General features: G+C 33.1%; 1 long non-coding RNA gene and 1 pseudogene across 1 annotated transcript; both read right to left on the bottom strand.

Annotated features, from left to right (window-relative positions):
- Nucleotides 1-3,738: 3,738 nt before the first annotated feature.
- Nucleotides 3,739-4,451, bottom strand: LOC150034794 (uncharacterized). The gene is made up of 2 exons (XR_016531452.1): nucleotides 4,296-4,451; nucleotides 3,739-4,182 (listed from the first exon to the last, which is right to left on the bottom strand). It is a non-coding gene; the product is annotated as an uncharacterized LOC150034794 (long non-coding RNA).
- Nucleotides 4,452-14,360: 9,909 nt separating this feature from the next.
- Nucleotides 14,361-15,230, bottom strand: LOC150034793 (uncharacterized; annotated as a pseudogene).
- Nucleotides 15,231-19,874: the final 4,644 nt, after the last annotated feature.

The following is a 19,874-nucleotide window of genomic DNA, read 5'->3' as shown; positions in this document are numbered from 1 at the left end:
ATTAATGATTGACTTCTATTAGTTTTTTATTTCTATCAATAATAGAATAGAAGACTATCATTGATAAATTCTTTTTCGTTTCATCAATTTCATCAATAAACTCAAAAGCTGACTAGTATCAAAACAAATAAACTTTAAATGTTAGCATAACCAGAAAGAAGTTCATCGAACCATCTCATTATACTTTTTTTTTAATATCAAAAGTTCAAATTTAAACATTATTATATAAGCTAGAAATTTAATACACTTAGCCCCTTTTTGTGTGGGAATCAAGAAATAAAAAATTTTTAAAAATAAAAATTAAAAAGGCTCCATCAAAATCGTCTCATCAGCCCTACAAGCATTTAGAACACTAAATTTTAATATGAAAGAGAGAGAGCAACAGATACCTTCCTTTTCACTTCATCCCACCACCTCTCCATCTTCTGTAGATGAATAAACTTTACGATATGTTTGATGTGTAAACTATTTTAATTTGAGAATGAAATAGTAAAAATTGTAGCAAAAAATAAAAAAAAATGGTGAATGTAAAATAGTAAAAACAATAACAAATAGTAAATATTGTAGGAAATTGGAGTTTTAAAATAGTGTTTACAGTAACTAATTAAGAGTTTTGAAATAGTAGTGATTATTATATTCTTAGGATAGTATTTACTTCAAGTCCCTCTTAGAAGAGTATCACCAAATTATCAAACAAAGCAAAGCACAAAAAGAAAAAAAAAAAAAACATTTATGATTTATCCCTATATAAAATATCACAAAAGCCAATCCTCAAATAGAGACTGGAATACAATGCTAAAATTATATGATTAGTTATTAAATTTTAAAATTTGTGATATAGTTGAACTTTAAAAATTATTTAAATAAATTTTATTTATAAAAATATCACAAAAGCCAATCCTCAAATAGAGACAGGAATGCAATGCTAGAATTATATGATTAGTTATTAAATTTTAAATTTTGTGTCATAGTTGAACTTTAAAAATTATTTAAATAAATTTTATTTATAAAAATGTCTAATAAATCATTAAGCTCCATCTTTTGGTTCTTAGTTTTTAAAAATTAAGCTTATAAAACACCACTTTTACCTCTAAATTTCTTGATTTGTTATTTATTTTCAATTCATGTTTTCAAAAGCTAAGTTGAGTTTTAAATTTTTTTTTTTTTTTTAAAAAATAGTAGTTTCTAAAAAATATTTTAAAAAAAAAAATTGGCTGAGGATTGAAGTTTTTACTTTAGAAAGATGTAAAACATGGTAGGAAATCAAGAAGAAATAGGCTTAATTTCAAAAATAAAAAACTAAAAACCAAATTGTTACCAAATAAGATCTAAAGTTTCAATTGTGTATCCAATAAGTCATTGAATTTTCAATTTTGTGTCAAATATGTACTTACCTATTTGACATTTTTTGTAAATTAAAAGGCCTTACTAGACACTTAATTGAAAGTTGAGTTTTATTCGACATAAAAAATTAATTTTATATCTAATATATTTCATTGACTTCAATTTTCTTTTTAATATATTAGTGGTCTTTTAGACATTTTCAAATAAAGTTCATAGATCTTTTGGACACAAAATTGAAAGCTCAACCAATAAGACATATCGTAGAGTTCGAAGATTTTTTAGATGATTTTGAAAGCTCATGCAATAAACTTATAATTTAGTCGAGAAGTTTATACTATAATAATCAATAACATTAATTAAAAAGTCCAATTCAAATAAACTATGTATATTTGCTACATTGTAAATCATGAAAGGAAGGGAAATATGTATTTTCTTGTTTGAAATCGATGTAACAAGATTTACCCAAAAGAAAATACAGATTCTCATGTTGATCTTTGAACATATCATATCGTATAATATTCACTTATTTATGATTTATATCATCAAAAATATGTTTGAAAGTGATTTTGAAATGACGATGACTAAATAATTTTTTATAATATTCAAAATCACTTGTTAATTCTTTTAAAATCAATTTAATAGTTCAAGAAAATTATGATTTGTATTTTAGTACTTTGTGGGCATTCTCTCCGGTCCAGAAATTATCTATGTTTTAGTTCTTCATGGATTCTGTCTTCAACCCAAATCTGTCATAATGTGATTCGAGAGTTTTCTTCAATTTTCGTCATCAACTTCGATCCGTCACTTCATAGACTCAAGTTGTTTCTAGCACCTTGAATTTGAGGGAGGATGTTAAAGTAAATTATGGTTTATTCCTAATTAGTATTTTTCTTTTATTGGTTTTTTTTCTTTGTTGGGTCTGTTAGTGTCTATTTATTCACTCGTGATTGTTGGATAATAATATAGAAAATTAACATTATATTTGATTTCAAATTTAATTTACATGTCCTAATACACTTTTGAATTGGAAATAAAACATGGTCGGGCCAAGGTGGGTGTGTGTGTGTCGACATTTTGCTGACTTGATTTATGAGAAGAATCCAAGATGATGCACATGGGCTTGGGCAATTTCAAATTCATAAGCCCACATCAAAAAGACTGTCGAGATGTTGTCACTTGAATGGGGCAATATTAATAATGTCCAAATGAAAAGAAGAATCAAAATGACACCTTTTATAAAATCTCAACTCATTGGTTCTTCTTCACTTGGGGACACCATGAATTTCATTGAACATTTCCCATCCTTTATAAAACTGCCCACCCTTGTCTTTGCAAATCAGAAATGTCTCTTTTTTGTGGGAATGTTCCTTTCCCCATTCATTATCATCAAACCATTTCATCTGACTTTGGTTCAATGATGACATTCACGTATAAGTGAGGGACAATATATTTCTATTGATATGAGACCTTTTGAGTGAAACTAAAAGTAAAGTCATGCCATTGCCAGTTCAAAACGGACAATATCATAGATATGTGGAGGATTGTTATTGTCTCTAAGGTATCAAAGTCATGCCCTTAACCTAACTGATAGAATCTTTGGGTGTTGAACAAAGAAGTGATGAGTATTGAAAAATGTAGTCATGGTGGAGATCTGTGGTTGAGCTCTATCGACTAGTGATATGCTTCAGAAAATAGGAGTTTGGCTTGGATAAGAGCTGGATGGATAGTTAACAATTTGAGAAGAAGTTTATGGTAATTTGTTTTGAAGAGAGAACCAGAGTTTCACATTAATTAGATAATAGAACGATAATGAATATATAAGTGAGAGTTTTTTTTTGGATGAAACTAGAGTATTCATCTGGTACTTAAAAGTACAAAGCTGTTTCCTTTGATTAATTTGCTGAAGTTTCAAATTGAGGAGTTCCTTAGTACTTTTAGTGCACTGTTATGCCTTTAATGTCGGTGTTTGCAAATCATTTCTTGGTAATTGCAGAGCTTTTTCATTACAGGATGGCCCTATTTATTTATTTATTTTTGTCAAGCAAACATGTGGTTCTTGTTCTAAAATGTAGATAACCTGACCATTGCTTTTGATGAAAATTTGTAGCCTAACCTACCAATTTCCAGATTTGTGCTACATTGTTTGTGTATGCACAAAATGGTTAGAAGCACGAATTAACAAATTGATCATACAACAAACTGAGTTTTAAGTGATTTCTGTATTGGATGTTAGAGGACAATGTAATAGATGTCTCACTTCAGGTTTGCTTTTTACTGACATTATATTAGACAACTTTGCAAGGCATTTCAAATGAAGGTTGGTGAAAATGCCTACAAATGCTAAACATACAGGGGCTATTCTATTTCAGATATGACATGGTATCAGTGAACATGTTTTTCAGAAGTTCCATTAAGAAACTGAAGAAGTATGGCTGAAGATTCAAGAAAACATTCAGATAGCTTACACTAAGAAGGGAGATAACAATACAGCAATATGCAGCAACCTTTTCACAGGCTTAGCAGTCAAATCAGTAGACAAAGATGACAGACAATAAAGAGATAGGAAAAGAAAAGACTCTAGAATTTTGTCTCAACAAACCAAACACCAATCTCAAACGATTTTTTTTATGCAGGTTGTTGAGGGTTGTCCCTAGCCCCAAAGCCCAAGAGAAAGTGGGAGATGACATGGAAAACCGTGTGTCCCAAAAGAAATAAGGCAGATCCTTGAGTTACAGACCGACTAGCCGAGCCAGAGAAAGTATACTTATCAATAAATAACCAAGTTGAGCTCAGCTTTGGCACTCTGCGACCTTGAGGACTGCAACCACCTAAACTCGTCTGCGTTACACGTAACCACATGTGAGTGTCAAAGGAAGGACATTACAAATAGCTCCATTCAACAACCCAAAAACGAGAAGTGAGTAAAATCCAAAAAAGAACTCTAACCTTACCCTTTATGCTTAGCTATACTAACTTAGGTATCGGAGTGAGGTCGGCATGAGCACTCTCATGTAAATCAGTTCAGAAGACAAGACCATATCAAAGGAGCGAGATAAGGAAGAGCCCACGAGAGATCCACAACGCGTGGGGGTGTCCTGTGTCAACACGGGTAATTAAGCATCACAAGCACGTTGATCATTCATTATTCCAATTTTTCCTCTCGAAAGTTTGAAGCCTTTGGAAGCTTTTGTGCATTTTGAGGTTGCTAATGTTGTTGTTCAGGTACTGAAAGAAGCAACTTTAATTATTACTGTAATAGTAAGACATATAGGAAGGTTTGGCTGATCTGCTATATTCTATTATTTCAATATGACCATCATGTGCAATTAAAGGCTGCAAAAGCCCAAAGATATGAATTGTCTGAGGACTTTGCAATTAGATATACTTGAACATAGAACAAATCCTTTTACATTCAGGGCTAGATAATACATTGGGCCACTTTTAAATCAATTCAAGTACAACAATCTTAGACACAGAAGCCTGGATTGATTGCAACTTTACCATTTTATGATTTGTTAGATTCTTGTCACATCTAATAATGATTTACTTCATAAACTGTTGGCTTTCTGGCTACTATTTTCAGGTGCTTGTTACTTTCATTGGAGCCAATTTTTAGAAATTCTCATATTGCTTGCTTTAACTTTATGACATTCTTTATGCAATCCCTACCTTGTATTCAATGATAGAGAGAAAGAAAACAAGATAGCTAGAGTTTCATTCAATAGAAAGTGCATAATGGAATACAAACCTAAGAACCTATTTATACTAGCAAGATAATAAGCAAAGGACTTACCTGCCCTTGCCAAGATAACCCAAAATCAAATAACCTAATCTAATCTAACACCCCCTTTCAAACTCACAATACCATGTTTGTGAGTTTGCTAAATGCCCAAATTCAAATAACTTAATCTAAATCTAACAAATTAATCATGAGTCGACTTTAACAGTAGAGGTGAGCAAACCAAACCGAGAAAAATCAACCGAACCGACTTCGGTCAAGCGATTCTATGACCTTATTCGGTTGGTGGTTGATTTTTCATATCGAAAAACCGACTGTAGGTTGATCGATTACCCCAAAAATGTGTAGAACTACTCGTCCGAGTGCAACCTTTCCATCTCACTTCAAAGAGGTGAGGCTTCCTTGATGAATAAATTCTACTCAATCTCTATGTAATCCTTTTATTTTTTTATTATAGTCATCCTACTATTTTTCTTTATCTAGTAAAATTTTATTTATGTTTTTTCATTGTGTGTCTGATTGTGCTTGAGCTTCATTGTGCTTAACACTGATTTTGTCGGAGGCTTGAACTAACAGTACTAGAATTTGAGTAATTCAATGAATGAGTGAAAGGAGTGAAAAAAGGTTATGATAAAGTTGATGGCCAAAACAGATATGAGTTCCCATTGTGAGAAGTCTCTAACCTCTAGATTGAAAATATTTCTGTGCTGGAAACTCTTTGAAGTGACCCAAGACAATGTAACGCATCACATATTTGGTAAAACTTTGTTTAAATTTCTTGATTTGAATGAATGTGTTTGTCTCTTTTTGCAGCATTTCAAAAGTGAGAACACAAAAGATCAGATTCATTGATAAAGTTTGTCTGCTAAGGAAAGTGTCTTCCAGCTAAGTCTCTAAGGTTACAACAAGACAAAGATTAGACTTTTGGTTCATGCCCCATATTCCTTTCTGTAAATGATTTCTGCTTTTTCATAGACAACTCTTATCCTTTAACTCCTCTTTTGTACAAACTTTGTGTTCACAAAATGTGTAAACAATTAAACAATTCAGTTTCTTACTGCTGGTTCAAATATGCGTTTTCCTTTTTCAGTTTCATATCTTCATGTTTGAGATTAGATAACTAACAAATGTGGTCAGTTCGAGTACAGCTTAATAAATAAAGTATTAAGCATCATCCTAAAAGAAGATGACTCAATCCTTTCTGCAATGCCCCAGACCTAGGATTCAGAATCCAAATGGCTCCGGTATTTTCCTGCAACCTAGCAACGTCATCTTTGCTTGTCTTAAACTGCTTCAAAAGTGAAGACCATCCCCACAAACCAACACGGTAGTCTTTCAACATGCTTTGACTTCATTTACTAGGAGAATTTCCAAAAGGTTACCCAATATAGAATTATTTCAAGCTAAGCACACTTAATTATAGAGCTCCAATAATTAAGCTATCGAAAAAGAAGATGCACCTTATTGGTATCCGTAATAGCTTTCAATTTTTTTAAGTATTTCTTAACCATACTTTCATATCTTTAAGATCCTTTTCATTCTGATATGATATTGGTTCATTCAAGTACTCCAGCTAAACTTGGTTGTTACACCTCTACTAGACAATTGTTGAACTCAAAGACAGAATAACAAATATCAAATGGTCCATTTATCTCATCTACATAACAGAATTTGTTTGGACAATATGTAGTGAAACAAATGATCATTTACACATAGCAACAAATGTAGATTATACATCACTGAGTTTCGTCCAAGTAACAGATTCTTAATGATGCGAAACGATGTACCAACCAACCCGAATGTCATTTTTTTCGATCTATTTCACATGATGTTCCAATGTTTTAATCAGTTTGAGAATGTTTTTTAATGCCAGTTTTCTTAGTCCTTAACTAAAATTTTAAATATCTTCCTCCCCATAGTAGACGTTATCTTGATGAATGAATGTGAATTTTTCCAAAGTCCACAAAATTGACCAATATGAAACTTCTCAAGACTGGAATATTTTAATATTTCATATCAGTCCCTGACGTGAAATGGACTTAATAAAATTAAATAAATAAATGTTGCGAAAGTAAGGTCCTAAGTTCCCTTTTCCTGTGTTTTTTCTAATACATAAAAAAGAAATATGAACACAAAGGTAATAAGATATCAACCATAGTTTTAAAGGTCCGTGTTCAGTTAGTTTGAAATCGTGAATACTGAATCTCAATTAAAGTCAAGTTTTTTCTTATAAGAAAATTATGGAAATCCATACTTTTCACAAAAGTATATTCTTTTTCTTTCTCGATAGAGATGTATTTCGATCGGTTTGATTCGGTTTTGATCAATTTTATATAAGGGAATCCAAAGCTTATAAAAAAAAAAAGAAACAGTGAATCTTCAACTTTTCTATTTGAAATCACCTTTCGAGCATTTAAAAGAGTGGTTCTAAATAGAAAATTTATCATCCCACATGGAAAATAATAAAAATCAATACTACAAATTTTCAAAAGAAAAGGGAAAAAAAAAAAAAATCAAATCTGACCAACTGAAATGTAATAAGACGAAAGTTTGCAACGTCAGGTGGAAAAAGCAACAGGTACTCAGACCACAGTTTTGCTGAGTTAGATGTTTTAATTGTAATGCACATGAAATCTTAGAGTTATATTCAAACTAGTGAAGAAAAACGGGTAATGCACATCAAATCTTAGAGCTATAATTAATTTATTTTTACATAATAGTTTTTTTTAGCATGTAATAAACCAATATTATAGAGTTTTGTTTTAGAAACAAAAAAAAAAAGTTAAAAATTAGATAGTGTAACCATTTTTATTTTAATATTTTCAAATTATCGCTTTTTTAAAAAGTTTTCTATATGGTAGAAAGAGAGAAAATTTGTGATAGCAATTAAATTATCGATTAAACATACCAATATTTTAGTATTATAATATGTATAATACAAAATTTTTTATTTTAATGTCTCCATATCTACAGTTGAAGACATACTCATACACGAAAGGCTATACTTTTTCACCATATAACCATCTTCGTTGGATTAAATTCTCTTTTTTATTTTTTGTATTTTTTTTTTCTAAACATGGTGCACGAAATTAATTTGTTAAGAAGGTAAACACAAGTATTATTTTTATTTTTTTTACGCACACATCTAATATATACAATGGAAGAGTCAATGTTTAAATACCTCCACTCAAATAGATGCATTCAATTGGCATCAATTTCATCTATTGGGCTCAATAGATATGTACTATGGAAGAGTCGCATCCCATCTTAAAGAGTAATGTCTTGCCAACATCAATTGCACATATTCGATGTAAATTTTAATTTTGGAATATATAATTTTTTATAAACTAAAAATTGAAAAAGTCATATCCATTATGTTTCAAATGTGTGACGAAAAACAATAAAATAAAGAGAAACAAAAGTTGGAAACAAGAAAGAAAAATTGCACAAAGGATCAAATGTTTCAATTGAGTTCTACATTCATTTAAGTGGAAATAATACACATATTTATAGGAAAAATAAGAAACTACTCACTAATGCATTATCCTTAATGTTCTACTACTAACCTAAAAAACCTCCCTTAATCAATCCACTAAACCATTATGTCACTTCATCCAATTTAGGAGGCACTACTCTAAATAGAAGTCATTAACTTCAATTAAAGAAAAAACTAATTTAATTGATAATTTGCAAAATAAGTTTGCACTAATTTTTAACACTCCCCCTTAGTGCAAGCAAACAATCAACAACACCAAGTGAACTTCTGGGTTCTTCAAACATAATTTTACCAAGAGTTTTGGTAAATATATCAGCAACTTGCTTCTTGGAATGCATCTTCTCCAATCGAATATCTTGCGTCAAGATTTTCTCTCAAATAAAGTGAAAATGTGTTTCAATATGTTTTGTACTAGCATGAAACACTGGATTTCCTGCAAGCTTGATTATACCTTCAGTATCACAAAAAACATAAACTAGATAGTTTAAACTGGAAGATATTTTTCCCATAAGTATTTTTAGCCAAATACACTCCTGGGTAGCCATAGTAGTTGCTACATATTCTGCTTCACTACTTCAAAGAGCAATAGAGGATTACTTCTTACTATACCATGAAATAGCTCCCAAACCTGTATTGAAACAGTACCCTGTTGTGGAACGTCTATCATTTACGTTACGAGCCCAATCAGCATTAACAAAACCATTTAAAACAAAAGATGTAGCTTGTTTGTACAACAAGCCAAAACATAGGGTACTCTTCACATATCATAGAATCCTCTTCGTTGCAATTAAATGAGCTTCACATGGACAATTAATAAACTAAGCAACAACACCAACAGAGTAAGAAATATTTGGCCTTGTGATAGTTAAATAAACTAAACGACCAACAAGTTATCTAAAAGGTGTTGCATCAACCAATCGTTTTGCCTCTTCCTTAATCAGCTTCAAGGATGGCTCCATGGGAGTAGTCATTGGTTTTTACTAATTCATGTCAAAATAATCCAATAAACTCGCTGAAACTCTTTCTATGAGACAAAGTATCCATCTGACCTTTCAACCTCCAAACCAAGAAAACATCTTGCTTCTCCCAAACCTTTCATTTCAAAACGAATAGATAAAGCACCTTGAAGACTATTAATTTCAACTATGTCATCACCTGCTATGATCATGTCATCAACATAGAGTAGTAGCATTCTACATCCTAAAGTTATCTTTTTAACAAATAGACTTGAATTTACATTTGAAGATCTAAACCTATAAAATTCAAGATACTGAGCAATCTTACCATACCAAGCATGAGAATTTTGCTTAAGATCATACAAAGCCTTCTTGAATCGACACAAAAAAATTGGAAACTCTTTAGAAACAAAACCATGAGGTTGTTCCATGAAAATATCTCGATCCAAATCTCGAAAAGGAAAGAATTTTTCACATCTAACTACCATAATTTCCAATATTTGTAAGCAGCTAATGAAACAATTATCCAGATGGTTACCGTTTTAGCAACAGGACTGAATTTCTCTTCATAGTCTAGACCATATTGCTGTGAAAAACCACGAGTTACAAGATGAGTTTTATACCTGTCAATAATACCATTAGACTTTTTCTTTAACTTGTAAACCTATTTACAAGTAACCAACTCGACATTCTTTAGCTTTGGAACAAGTTCCTGAAGGAACTCTAAAACTAGGAAACCTTTGAGCGGAAGCGGATCGTTCCAAACTCCGTTGTGAAAGAACTCAAACATTTACAATCATACAGAAACGATTATGCATTAAAGATAAATTACAACATGCTTCGAAATTAAATACAAGGGATCAGGTGACAATACTTTTCAAGAACTTTTTCTTCATGTATTTCCCTCGATCAAACGCCAACACGTCGATCAGCACGAAGGCAATGATCAATTCGAACTTGATCTCCCTCGAACACCAGCAACGAGTAAAACTCGATCCTCAAATAGAACTAGACACCACCACAAGATTACCTTGGTATTCTCGGTGTGAGAATCCAAGAGTTGTGAGCTTTGGCTAATTTTGGGTTGAGGGAAGGATTGGAGTGAATGAGGAAGAATGATCGAGTAAGCGATCACACAATTGTATAGTAGATGAAGTCTATCGTATAGACTCAACGCTCAATCGTGTAGAAATGAATACTATCATATAGTGAAGTCGATGCTCTATCGTTTAGTCTCTGATTAGTAATCTGATTACTTGTTGCGTGTCTTGAGAATTTTGAAATCATATTTCTTTTTATCTCATAGATAGCCATAAAACCGTCTAAAACTACCCACTAAGGTAGTTATTAGAGAAAAATAAATATCAATTATCATATAATTAATAAATTATAAGTAAAGATAATAACTAACTTATCATATTATATTTATAACCTATAGTTTTAATATTGCATCATATGCAACATATAAATCATAGTTTTTTTTTCCTATTTTATGGCATTTAATATAAAACATATTGATATTAATTCCTCCAATCAAATAATAATGTATCAAATAAATCATATCAATTATATCATATATAATTGAATTAATTTAATTATTTCATATATAATCAAACTCCCTCTTCTTAATTTGAACATTTCAAACTAACCCAAAAATTGATTCTCAACTTGAATCCATTGAGCTACCAAGGGGACCTTATGAACATGTAACTTGAAGCTCCAACGGTACATGAATAACTGACTAAAATCTTTAATCACGATATCCACCATCCGTTAATTTTCGGGCACTCCACAAAAGATCGACAGTTACACTCTTCGCATACAGATATATTTCTGTATCTATTGGATATAACCAATCAATAATACGATGACCATTCACAAATCGCTCGTAAGTATAGCTGGGCCAATTTACCGTTTTGTCCCTATAGTTACATCTAACTCCTTAAGTACCACTGATACCTCTAATGAACAATATATCATAATCCCACTGTGACTAAATCCTTATCTGGCCAAGAGAAGGTGTGGCGCCACATTGTTCAAGCCCCGGAATCAACCTTTAAGGGAGCAATTTATCTATTTACCCCTGCTTCGGAGAAGGAGTGAATTTCATCTTGTGTACCTGAGTTCCCAGCTCCCCAATCAGAAAAATCCCCAAAATGGTAGGTTTGTTGAGTCGGCGATCTGGCCAGTCTCACCCATGCAAATCAAAAGACCATCCTCATAAGCAGGAGCTAAGCAGGAGTTCACAAATCACTCAGAATTAAGGTCATGTTATCTATGATCATCCTAGTGAAATGAAAGTCTCAATTATGAATGGCGTTATAACGAGACTAAACACTTCGTAGTTCGGTCTTATGCAAACTCCTTTGTATAGAATATCCCCGCTGCATGTCTAATACATGATTGATCAGGATCAGATCATTTGTAGAACTTTATAACATTTGTAACACCTATAAAGTGGGACACACTCGTAGTGTCACCAGGATAAGGTATCCCTCCTTTATCCATATACTACAGACCATTTAGGTTATCACTTAAAGCACGATCCACTTGTATGTCTCTACATACATGCTTAAGTTAAAAAGATAGCCATGGATCAGAATTTATTGGTTTGTGGTTAATGCAACTAAAATATATTATATTTCATAGACTATAGTGAATAGAATATCATATATTATAAATCACAAAATGTTTGTTCATACAAGTGTTTACAAACTATAGGACCCTATGAGATTTAGGGCATCAACACCAACAGTTCCCACTACAGGAATTCTGACTTCTCCTGACGTCACATTTCGGTGGGAAAGTGTGAAAAATTCGTCGGGAGAGGATCTCCCTATGCATAAACGATCGTCAGGAGAGGATCTCCCGATGAACTTTTGAACGGCGTCGGAAGTTAGGGGGAACTCCCGACGCTTAGTATACGGCGTCGGAAGCTCCCCCTAACTTCCGATGCCACATAGGCGTCCGAAGTTCCACCATAACTCCCGACGCCGTTTTAGAGTGCGTCGGGGGATCCTATAAGCGTGAGGAGTATTAAAATTTAATATATTGTTTGTAATTTTTTAATATTTGATCTGAAATCCTGTAAAACATATTATACCAAATAAATATTCACATATACGAAAATGAAGTCCATTTTATAATAAGTAAAAAATTACAATATCCAAACGAAGTCGATAAACATTCATATCAGAAATACATAAAAGAAGTAAAATAAAAACAACATCTAGAACACTTCTCAAACACAACATCTTCAACAATTGTCCCAGTTCATCTCCGAACAGCATTCTACAATAAAACAAAAACATTGAAATGTTATATCGATAAACAATTCAAATTCACGTTCAAACTCCAATACGGGTGGTAATGAACATCCAAACGAGTAAACAATGATGACCAACACACATAAAACTCCAATACGGGTGGTATGTGACATCATTATCAACCAAATCAGAGCAAGAGGCAATGAGAGAGAGAGAAAATGAATGTGGCTGAAATAAGGGGCAAATGAAAGTCTAAACTTTAAAGAATAGTATAGGGGAGAGCAAGAGGCAGGGAGAGAGCGAGAGGTAGGGAGAGAGCGAGATTCAGGGAGAGAGTGAGATTCATGGACTGTGATTAGGCTTTTGAAAAATCAAGGCATGGTAGGATACTTATCTAATTTGTATGAGAGTGTTGAAGCTTTAAATGACACATATTTACAACCAAATCAGAGCAAAGATACCCTTTTGAAGCCTAAAGTTTCACTGTTTGGCTCTACCTTGCTTTTGCCTAATATTGAATCTTTAGCTGATCAAATGAAGTTATACATGTGCTCTTATAGATGTGACTATAAAGTTTCTAGTAATCCTAAATATCTTTGTCCGAGTTGTTCATATGTTATGAACCAAGTCTATGAATTTGTGAATCCACCTAATACTGCAACTACACAGGCAAAAAGAAATGTGGGAGGAGAGTTTGTGAAGGATGTGGTTACTTAGGTGATGGATGATTTGACTGTGAAACCAATGTCCACCATTTCTAGTATTACTCTCCTGAACAAGTTTAATTTCAAAGAAGTTGGTGCTTTGGTGGAAAAAGTCATTACTTTGGATGTCAATCAGGATGTGAAGCTGCTGAGGGCATCTTTGCAATCCAAGACTGTTCTTACAGATGTTTAAACTTTAAAGAATAGTATAGGAGAGAGCGAGAGGCAGGGAGAGAGTGAAATTCAGGGAGAGAGCGAGATTCAAGGAGAGAGCAAGATTCATGGAGAGAGCGAGATTCAGGGACTGTGATTGGGCTTTTAAAACATCAAGGCATGGTGGGATGCTTATATAATTTGTATGAGAGTATTGAAGCTTTAAATGACACATATTTACAACCAAAACAGGTAAGTCAGATAAGTCACCATACGCAAGGAAGTCATTAATCGTCCATAATAAGGTAGCATATAGTTGAAAAAACTCACCAGCAATAGAATCATAAGTTCGCACACCAATTGTCCACAACTCTTTCAACTCTTCAATCAACGGTTGCAAGTAAACATCAATTTCCTTTCCAGGAGATTTTGGACCAGGTATGAGCAAATATATGAAGAAGATTGTTTCCTTCATGCATTTCCAAGGGGGGAAATTATAAGGAATTATCACCACAGGCCACATACTATTAGAAGTACTCATGTTTCCAAACGGATTGAAGCCATCTAAAGCTAATCCCAAACGAACATTTCGAGGATCTAAAGCGAAATGAGGGAATTCACGATCAAAATATTTCCACCCCTCTGCATCAGCTGGATGTCGCAATACATCATCCGTTTCAACTCGCTTATCTTTATGCCATCTCATGTTAGAAGTGCCTTCTTTTGATGCAAACAATCATTTTAATCTCGGTATCAATGGAAAATGATACAATACCTTATGTGGTATTTTTTACCCTTGCCATCATTAACTTTGTACCGAGACTCACCACAAACAGGGCATTGTTGCAAATCTACAAACTCTTTCCAATATAATACACAATTATATTTGCACGCATGAATAGACTCATAACCTAGGCCTAAATCACGCAATTTTCACTTGGCTTCATAAAAGGAAGTAGGTATAGAGGTGCCAGCTAGAAACGCTGCTTTTAACAATTCCAGCAACATGTCAAACGATTTGTTACTCCAGTCGTTCAGAACTTTGATATGTATCAACTTCACTAAAAAGTTTAAGGACGAAAATTGCGAACACCCAAGGTATAATTCATTACGTGCTTCGGTCATTAAATCCTCGAATAAGTTCGTAGTATTTCTTTCTTGACCATTAAAGGACATTTCATTATTCTCAATCCTTCCTTCATTTGCATTTTCGTTTTTAATTGGAACTTGTAAATCGTTTATAAGATTCAACATCTCATTTTCTTCGACAACATTACTCTCTATACTATCTATTTCAACATCCTGTATTGAATGACTTGTATGACTTCTAGATAAGTTTACTGGCTCTCCATGATATATCCATTCACAATATGAGGGAGATATTCCATATGTTAATAAATGTCATTCTACAATATCTATCTTTTCCCAAATTGAAGTCATACAATTCTTGCATGGACATTTTATTCTTCCAAGATCATTTACATGAAACCTTGCCATATCTAAGAACTGTGATACTTCTTCTCTATACTCCACTGATAACTTATTCCTTAGTTTAATCCATTCTTTATTCATCCTTAAAAATAAATATTTTCTGACCAACTTGTAATCCAAAACAATACCTGGATTAGAGGACAAAGTACAAAGTATTATTAAGCATTAAGTTCCATAACTTTCATTTTTTAAGGCAAAATAAACACATAGGTCCTTAGACTGCTTAAATTGTCTTAATAACTTTCAAATGTTTTATTTAGTACGTCTCCAAGCTTTTAATTTTGTGTCTAATATAGGCCTTTCATCTATTCAACATCTTCTAAAATTTACAAGCCTATTGGACACAAAATTTAAAGTTCAATTTTCTATTAGACACAAAATTTAGTTTTATGTCTAGTAGATTATTTAAACTTTTTTAAAATATTAAATGCGTTAAGTACAATATTTTAAAAAACTGGGGAAGAAGAAGAGGTCTGGTTTAAACCATAATTTTGGGGGAGTGATAATCCACCAATTCACAATAATCCACCAAATTGCAGAAATTGTAACATATATTATAGTAAATTAAGTAATCCATAACCTTAAGAATTAAAAGTAAAAAAAAAAACTCAATCCACAATAACATCCACAATCCATAATTCATAATTCACTTTAGATTACCAACATGCTAGAAATTAAACATTAGCAACATTAATTACAAACATTAGTAACATGCTAAAAATTAAACATTACCAACATTACCAACATTACCAACATGCTAAAAATTAAAAACAATGGCTTAAATTAAGATACAAAATAAGAGAAAATAAATGAAATGGATGTGCACAAACCTTGATGAAAGCTTGAAAATAAACAACAAATTTGCAAGCAATGAAGGGGGAAGGCGGCAGCGGACGGTGGCACGAAAGGGGAAGGGCAAGCGGCGATGCAGGCGTGACAGAGGGGCGGCAACAAGGGGGGAGTGGCGGGAGCGTGAAGGGAAGAAGGAAAATGGGGCGGCGGAGGAGGGGGGTTAGGGTTTTTTGAGAGGGAGAGAAAAAATTTTGGAGGAGTAGGGAAGAAGAAAGGGTCTGGTTTAAACCAGACCCCTCTCTCGACACCTCTCGACGGTTAACACCGGGCATCGGAAGTTCCCTGGAAACTTCGACGCAGCTTTAATGCTTCGGGAGTTCTCGGGGAACTCCCGACAAACCTTTACAGCGTCAGGAGTTCCTGAGGAACTCCCGACGATCCTTTACTTCGTCGAGAGAGATCGCTCTCCCGACGACCTAACTCCTGACGCATTAAAACGGCGTCGGGAGTTCCCTTTTTTCTTGTAGTGTCCCATGTGTCATTCTTGCTAAGAGCCAAAATTTCCTCCTTCATTGCTTCTTCCCACCCAAGAATGCCTTTAGCTTCATTATAAGATCATGGTTCATCTTCACAAATATCACCCATTAAAAAACAAGATACAAATGAACAATTATTTAACTGTACCTCATAATCAGATAAATAACTAGGTTGTGTTCCCGATCTAGAAGAACTACGAGCAAAAATTTTGATATCTTCATTTACCTTAACATTTTCTCCAGGATTAACATTAATACAATTCTCATTCGACACATCATCAGTAAAGAAAGAGGACACGTCAACAATGTCTTCTTTCTTTGAATTTGCATCCATTTTGTATGACAAAACTTCATCAAACACCACATCTTGAGAAACAAAAACTTCTCACGTCTTTGGATCCATACATCTCCATCCTTTCCTGTGAGTATCATATCCAACAAAAATATAACGTTTTGCCTTTGGGTCTAATTTAGTACATTTACTCTTTGAAACATGAACATAACAAATTGACCCAAAAACTCAAAGATAACTCACAATGTATTTTTGAAGATATAGTACCTCAAAAGGAGATAGATCCGACCCTGCCCATGGAGGTAAGCGATTTATGACATGACAAGCTGACTGAATAGCTACTGCCCATAGTTCATTTGGAAAATTCTTTGCATGCAGCCAAGACAAGCACATGGAGGTAAGATGTGCTAATTTATGTTCAACAACCCCATTTTGTTGTGGAGTGTCTAGACACGTCATCTGGCGCTGAATCCTATACTCTTTGCAATAATTCTGAAACTGATCAAACATATATGCTCCCTCATTATCTGTGTGAAGACGCTTTATATGCAACCTAAATTCATTTTCCACTTGCTCCTTAAACTGGATAAACTTGGAGAAAGTCTCACTTTTAGCTTCCAAAAAATATACCCAAGTGAAACAAGAAAAACCGTCCACAAATAACCATAATAGCTGGGTGTTTTAGTTGGTCCCATCCAATTTGAATGAATCAACTACAGTGCACTAGTAGATCTGTTATTTGAATTTGGGAAAGGAAGACGATGTGACTTACCAAATTGACAACTAGGACAAACCGCATTATGGTGTATTTCTTTAAAGAGAGGAATACCATTAAAAAGCTTATTCATAGAAATTCTTTACAACAACTGGTAACCAATATGGCCAGTCGAGCATGCCAAAGTGTTACCCATCATTATGATTTGTCTTTTCAACATACGCATCACTTACAGATAAAATATAGAGAGAATATTTCCTCTTTCTAGTGAACAAAACATCACCTTCAAATTTATTAACATCATAAATAATTTTCATATCATTTAGTCCAAAAAGAACATACCTCCCAGAGTCAGTAACTTGAGAGACCGAAAACAAATTTTTCTTTAAACCTGGAACATGATAAACATCTGTAAGAGAAACACCACTGTTCTCAACATTAACGTGCCCTTTTTTCAATAACAAAATATAAGGAATTGTCAACCGTCACAATTACTCTTCCTTCTTGGTGAGCACATACATCAGAGAAAAGAGAAAATTTTCCAATTATTGATGGAATGATCACATGCGTAGCAGAAGAAAAAAAATGCATCTAAAGTACTCTAATTAGGTTAATTTAAAAGAATAAGCATGAAATTAAAACAAGTAAATAAGGATAGAAGAAATACAACATTTGTAGACTTGAATCTTCTCTACAATAGCTCCAATCTCCTCATGAACGGTTCGTAGACCACCACGAGAGTCTTCTCGACTATTCTTCAGTCTTAAAACGGAATGGTGGGATCTGGTGAGTGACTAATTTGGAGAGAAAAATGTTAAATATTTGAGAGAAAAAAAATATGAGATTATCACATAAGCTTATAAATTTCCACCTAGCCAAGAAGCTTAAAATTCATTAAACTCTTCCTTTTAAAGAACATTTCATGCAAAACATGCAACTTTGAGTTTGATGAGAATTTTGCTGGGGTTGATGCCCTAAATCTCATAGGGTCTCGTAGTTTGTAAACACTTGTATGAACAAACATTTTGTGATTTATAATATATGATACTTTATTCACCTCAATCTATGAAATATGAGATATTTTAGTTGCATTAACCATAAACCAATAAACTAAGATCCATGGTTATCATTGTAATTTAAGCATGTATGTAGACACATACAAGTGGATCATATTTTAAGTGATAACCTAAATGGTCTGTAGTATATGAATAAGGCTAGATACCTTATCCTTGTGACATTACGAGTATGGCCCGCTTTGTAGGTGTTACAAATGTTGTAAAGTGCTACAAATGACTTGATCCTGATCATTCATGTATTAGAGATGCGAGCGGGAATATTCTATACAAAGGAGTTTGTATAAGACCGGACTACGAAATGTTTAATCTCGTTATATAACGTCATTCATAATTAAGACTTTCAATTCTCTTGGATGACCATAGATAACATGACCTTAATCCTGAGTGAGTTGTGAACTCCTGCCTATGAGGGTAGTCCTTTGATTTGCATGGGTGAGAGTGGCCAGATCGCTGACTCAACAAGCCAACCATTTTAGGGATTCGTCTGATTGGGGAACTGAGAACTCAGGTATACAAGATGGAATTCACTCCTTCCCCGAAGCAAGGGTAAGTAGATAAATTACTCCCTTAAGGGCTGATTCTGGGGCTTGAACAATGTGACGCCACACCCTCTCTTGGCCCGAGAGAGGTTTAGTCATAGCGGGACTATGATCTATTGTTTATTAAAGGAATTAGTGGTACTTAAGGAGTTAGATGTAACTACAGGAGCAAAACGATAATTTGGCTCAGCTATACTTACGAGCGATTTGTAAAAGGTCATCGTACTGTTGATTGATTATATCCAATGGACCTAGAAATATATATATAGTACGAAGAGTGCAGCTGGGTCTTTAGTGGAGTGTTCGGCAGTTAACGAATGGTGGATAATGTGATTAAAGAGTTTAGTCAGTTATTCACGTACTGTTGCAGTTTCAAGCTACAGGTCCATTAGGTTTCCTTGGTAGCTCAATGGATTCAAGTTAAGAATCAAGTTTTTGGTTAATTTGAAATGTTAAAATTAATATGAGGAAATTTGAATATATATGATATAATTAATTTAATTCAATTATATATGATATAATTGACATATGTATTTGATACATTATTGTATGATTGGAGGAATTAATATTTGAATATGATTCAAATATAATTTCTATAAATTAGATTCATAGTTATTAAACTTAATATAAATATGATTTATATTAATTGCCATAAAATAAAGAAAAAGAACTATGGTTTATATATTGTATATGATGCAATATTATAAATATAATATGATAAGTTGGTTATCATATTTATTAATTATTTGATAATTAAAAATATTTTTCACAATAA

Source organism: Benincasa hispida, chromosome 8 (genome assembly GCF_027475165.1).
Source record: "Benincasa hispida cultivar pf3 chromosome 8, pf3_genome.v1.1, whole genome shotgun sequence".
NCBI classification, from domain to species: Eukaryota; Viridiplantae; Streptophyta; class Magnoliopsida; order Cucurbitales; family Cucurbitaceae; genus Benincasa; species Benincasa hispida.
This window is presented reverse-complemented; position numbering and strand designations above follow the sequence as displayed.